This window comes from Apaloderma vittatum, unplaced genomic scaffold (genome assembly GCF_000703405.1).
Source record: "Apaloderma vittatum isolate BGI_N311 unplaced genomic scaffold, ASM70340v1 scaffold10513, whole genome shotgun sequence".
NCBI classification, from domain to species: Eukaryota; Metazoa; Chordata; class Aves; order Trogoniformes; family Trogonidae; genus Apaloderma; species Apaloderma vittatum.
The window spans coordinates 22,156-28,368 of NW_009706436.1; positions in this window are offsets into that span (position 1 = coordinate 22,156).

Genomic DNA, 6,213 nt, shown 5'->3' on the forward strand with positions numbered 1-6,213 from the left:
TCCCATTTTGTGCTGAGCATTTCTCATTTCAATACGGTATATTCTGTAACTACCATGTATATTGTGGATTCTGTTTAGCCAGGATAGACTTAGAAGACATTTTAAAGGGCCCAGAGTACCCAAGAAGATAGTTTCATTGACTGTATATATTGTTAGTTTCCTCTGGAACCATATGAGCAAATCATGCCCATATAAAATGGACAATGGACCGAGCAAGTGGACTGAATGTGTCTAGAAAAATTTGAGGGGGGGAAAAAAAAAGTGCTATCCAAAAGTGCCAGAGTGACTCTTCTGTGCTTTCTCCATACAGAGCTGCTTGGTTATCCAAAAACTATAATTGAAAATAAACTGCAAAAAGTAACCTTTGTGGATTTTTTCCTCTGTTGGTGATCATGACATTATTTTACATTATTTAATAAGAAAAATACTTCGGTTTCACGTTTGCTGCCGCGTATTCATGCTTGTGTGACTTACACATTTTCTTATGCAGTCATGAACTTCAGTCAATACTGAATTTTAGACCTTTTTTCAGAAAAGCATCCTCCCTATCTTGATAAATATGTAATTATTTGCTTAAGTATCACTGAAGACTTTGGAAATGAAATCCTGCTATCACCAAAATTCTCTATGGAGTCACACTTCCTGTGGAACTGGTTTTCACTCTTGAGATTTCTACCAGTACTCAGACTTATTGCACACTTCTCACTTCTTCATGAATTGGGTTTAAAGAAGGGAAAGTATTGTGACTTTCACCCTTGTGGAATCCTTTGTATACATTCAGTTTATCATCTTTCATTCAATTATTTTTACTCAGCATTAGCAGCAGTCATGCTGAATAAAGTTAATTATTATGTAATCTCTAAAGTGATTAGAGAAAGTGTCAGAGTTCCTATTTAATTTTTAATAATAAGCCCTGACTCAGATTAATTACTCTTTTTTTTTTTTTTTTTTCGGTAGATTGCAAGGTTTTCTTAGGAGGCCAGTGTAATTTTCATCTTACTGAATGTCTTACCTGGGAGTCTGGGCTTGAGACAGTAACTGAATCCTGATTTCCTAGTTCCCAGGCTAGTGCTTCTCTCCATCCACAAAGCCACATCACCACTGTTTTGCTTTGATTCATGTTTGGAAGTGGTATATGTCATAAAAGAAATCTAAAATAATATTTGTGGTGTGCAGTGAGTATTGAAATCACCATATTGGCAGCAAGTTACGTTTTACTCATAACACACATTCTAGGTCCTTTCTTTTTATGTTTAGGAATTTTGCTCCTGATCACATGTGAACCAGCTCTGGGGTCTGGGTTACTTATTGTCAGTCTGTGCAAGGTCACTGAACAGAAAAAATACTACTTTAAAGGAATAGTGTTTATCAGATGTCAGTATGTGCTGGTAACACAGTGTCACTTATTAATCAGGATGCTGTTTCGAGTAAACGTTCTGGTTAAAATTTCCACATACTAGAATTATTGTGCTATTTGATTTTCAACTTTCTGTTGTCTTAAATCTGTCATTTTTCATTATGTTCTTTTTCAGATTCCTTTTCAAAATTTCCATCATTACTATCTTGTAAAGTGAGATTGTTGCTATTAAATTGCAGTGGTTTGTTTCTTTAATTGTGTTGATTTTATGTTCAAAACACATAGTTTGATAGTTTGCTAATTTGTGGGCCTAATGCAACAAATACATTTTAACAGACATGGTGTGGGTATTTTGCAAATCTTTAGCATTTTTTAAATTGCTGTGATATCACCAGCCATATAATAGTTCAGTTTTGCAGAATATATAGTTAATGAAATGTAATTCTCAGTATCTGCAACACATCTGAACCAAATGTTAAATGAAATTGGAATAGAGTAGCACAGATCACATAATGGATTGAGGTGAGACCGTGTCCATTGTACATGCTTTGCCTAATCTTACAGTCCAGTGACAACTTCTGTGTTTTAATTTTCAAAGGAAGATACGTTGGTAAAATGTGAGGAAATTTTATTGCTTGTATTTTGCAGTTGCACACTGAAGCGAGTACTAATAAATCTTATAAAACATAGGGAACAAAGTGTAATATGAGTAGGTCTTGGCATCAGCAGCTCCAAGTGATCTTGGTCCACGTAGAAGATAACCTAGAGAAGCAGTATTACAGAGTCACAGAATCACAGAATCCTTGAGGCTGCAAAAGACCTCTGAGATCATCAAGTCCAGCCTATGACCCAACACCACCACATCAGCCAGACCACGGCACTAAGTGCCACATCCAGCCTCTCCTTAAACACCTCCAGGGACTGTGACTCCACCATATTTTTTTGGCACATATTAACGGGGAAAAATTAAAAGATTGTAATGTCAAAGCTTACAAAAGTAATGCAAATATGTTGGACTTTAAAAAAAATACAACAACTAGGAACAGGTCTACCTGCAATCAGGATTTTCAAAGGGATGATGAGTGAAAGAGTAAAGATAATTTTTAAACCTAAGATTATATTATCCAAAGTCCTTCAGTATCATGGGGTCTATGAAGTGTTAGAGGACTGTTGGGAGCTAATACACTCATTAAGAGCCCATTCACCTGATGGTTGTCCTCCAGCTCCTACTTGGTTCCTTCTGAAATACTTGCTTCTCAAAGCTTATTAAACTATCTATAAAGCACCTTGAGTTATTGTGATGATGACATTTATTATTTGGTTAAGCACTTTGTCAGGGTACCAGTATGCTAAACCCTCTACAAATCAGAGGGGAGTGAGAAATGGTTTCTGCCTCAGAACATTTGCAATTTAACACATTGCACAAATACACAAAATTGTGGTATTGAGCTTAGCTGAACAGCTTACAAAGAAACCCACCATTTGGTAATGGCTCGTGGTGCTTTTCTTTCTTGCAGAAAGGATTGAGTAGCTTCAGTAGAGTGAATTAAGCACTCTTGAAATACCTTGGCAGTATTTTCATTTTCTGCCCTTCATTCTGTCCATGAATACTCTGGAAGACCAATTTTATTTAACTATCCTAAACCAGCATGGTTGAAATTGGTGAGAATTTACATAGCCGATGCAGAGTTTAGCCTGCAGAACAGTACCGGTGTAAATGAGCAAGTGTTGGATTAGGTATTTACTCTGTCTCTAGGAAGGTCCCTAATGAACCAAATAAAGCATTATGTTTTTCTATGCAACAAGAATTCATCTGAGGATTAAAGCTGCTTGGAACGCGGTACTTCTTAAAGTATCAGTAGGCTGCAACCTGGGGCAGGGGGCGTGGCAGCATCCATCCTCTACATCCTGGGTCATACAGGAAGAATGTCAGTTTGCTTTTCTAACACATACGGGCAACAGGTAAGGGTTTTTTTGAATCTTAAGCATTTGAAAGTCTTAAAGTTGGAATACCTGCCACCTGGTGGTGATCTATTTCTCTATACATATTGTGTATAAAACACAGTTTATGATTTCGATATGAACACAGCTTCTAAATTCAATAACACCAGGAGACAGCTGGCACTAGATCATCAGTTTTTTCATGGGCCTGCTCTCAGTCCAAGGGCAGAGATCCCCTTCTGCTTGAGAGACTTTGCCCAGCATCTTGGCTGGGGCAGGATTCAGCTTAAAACAGCTCCGTTCAAATCAGAATGCATCCTCACTGATGGCAGTGTAGTGTGTTCAAGTGTAAATATGCCTCTTTCCTCTCAGTTCGTGAATAGCACCTTATGTTTAGACTAAAGCAATTTTAACTGCTAATTGTATCAAAAGTTGAGAAAAATAAGAGCAACTCAGTTATTCTTCTGTTCCTCTGCTTAAAGACAAATGGAAGCTTGCAGGCTGAGTGCTGACCTTACTTATATATATTTGATATATATAAAATATGATGATATATCCTAAATCATGATATATATATACACACACACAGTATTTTTGTGATACCATGATATTTTCATGATACATGTCTGATATTTTCATTTCCAGGCTGCAGACCATTTGGAATTGGAGCTTTGGGTTGACGAGTAGGCAGCAAGTGCCATTTTCAGACTAGAGGAGCATTTTCTTAGGTTACTCATGTAATTCCAATGGTAAACTGTCACCAGATACTGTCATCTATTTGACAGTAATAATAGAAAGGGGTATTTAGTTATTTTTAGCAGTAATCCTCTGTTATCCACAGGTTATTAGCTTGCAAAATGTGGTGCCTGATCTGTTATCACTTAACTGAAGTACTTTTTGTTTTGTCGATGTGCTTTTCTTCTAGGAATAAACAGTCCCTGTTAGTATGTTCGATCATTAAATGTCTCTTCTTCCTTGGAAACTTAGAGCCGCAGGGAAGTTAAATGCAATGACAACAGGGAGGTACAAATGAAATACTTGTTTACAGTTTATTTTTGTAATTCTGGAGAGGGCTTTGTGTACATATGACTGGAGGTAGGGACTCCTGAATAAACCCAAGTGAGCAATGGTCCTGCCACTTCTATATTATAAAGGTAGGAAATGGTGCTTGAAATACTGCTGTGGGATAAGATATCTTACTTTCAAAGGAATGGCTGTTCCTGCTTTAAGAGATGTTGGGCATCAAAGCTGGAAAAAAAGTACTTCAAAGGGCTTCTGTTATAAGCATTGTTTTTTTAAGGATTTTGTTGATTTAGTCATTGTAGGGAGTTAAAACAAGATTTGGGACTGTCTTCTCCCCAGCTGTCACCACCAGGTTTCACAAGCACACTCCCAGCAGTGCTGGCCCCTAAGCTTCTCCTCTCCCTGGGGAGAAACCTGTTATTCTCCTATTCTTATGCTGGAGTTTACAGCTCTGGCTGCAGCGTGTGCACCACGAGCTACTCCAGTCAGATTCCGTTCCCGAGTCACTTCTGGAAGTTTTACGTCGATAAAGGAAGAGGCTGGAGCCACATCTCAAACTCGGGAGAATCTGCCCGAAAAGAAAGTAACAGCACATTTGCCCACAAACTACCCTTAACCTATATGCTTAGGGCGGGTGGTGGTGAGGATGTGCTTTTTCAAGCTATTTCCTTCTTTGTGCCTGTGCAATTGGCTTCAGTTTAACACCTCGTAATCCCGTATTAAATAACACAATAGCAATGAGAGAAGCAGAATGCAATAGCCAAGTTCACCTGTGTGCGAGTGTTTTTCTTCTGAGAGCTGGATTGGTCTTTTATTCCTTGAAATCAAATTTTACCTGTAGATCAGGGATCTACCTTGGTGTATTGAAAGAGGGCTGGCTGGAAGCTATATTTTGTTTTTCTTTTCTCTATTTTTAAAAAAAAAGAGTGAAACCTCAGTGGAGACCTAAGACTTTAAATATTACTGCAAGAATGGGGAAAGCAGAGATGAAGGGATATGCTCTATATTCTCACTCATCATACATCTTCATTGAGCAAGGTAAGAGGAGAGGGAAAGAAAGAAGAAGCAAACGGGTTGGGTTTTTTTGATTATTTCCTCTAGGAAAATAAAGTTTGGGTTTAAATGAATATTGTTTGGAAACACCCACAAAATGGACACAACAGAAAGACCACCTTGGACATCTGAAATCAAGTCAAAAGAGTCTACTTTCTTTCCTCATTCAAGGAGAGAATAGTTTTGAAGTGGATGTTACTGCCTTTGTCCTGAGAGACAGGCTTCTAATAGAGTGAAAGTCACATTGGCTGTGAGATCTGCTTCTGTTTCATTTTTTCCCCTGGGGGAAGGAGAGAGTATCCCTAAACTCTCAGACATGAGTTTGTAGCTTCAGGTTAAAGGCACTTGTTTATCTAAATGTGTTTTCTTGTTTGTTTTCTAACAGGCCACTAGAAAGGACCTCTCTGAAGCATGTGGGAGCCAGTCAGGGGACTTCTCTTGCATCTGAGGCAGTCATCCACACCACATCTTGCTCACTCCGTGGTCTGCAGAATGCAGAAGTACCATGGAGGTAACACTGGGAGAGATGGAAACAAAAAATGCCATCCAGCAGTACAACCTACAAAATCACATACAGTCATTATTTTTTTCTACCCAAATGACAACTGGGGAAGAGACTAAGGACAAGCAAAGCTAGCAAGTGTCTGCAAGAAGAGAAAGCAGCTGGAGGCCAGCTGGCAGACTTTGCAATAGACGGAGCTCTCCAGCACAGCACCAGAGATGAGAAGAGGCACAATGTGATGTGGAGCTGTGAGCGCAGGACTGTTGCAACCTGCATAAAAGGAGGAAGTTCTGAGGGGTTTCTCATTACAGCTGGAAACAGTTTCATCAAGGGTTCA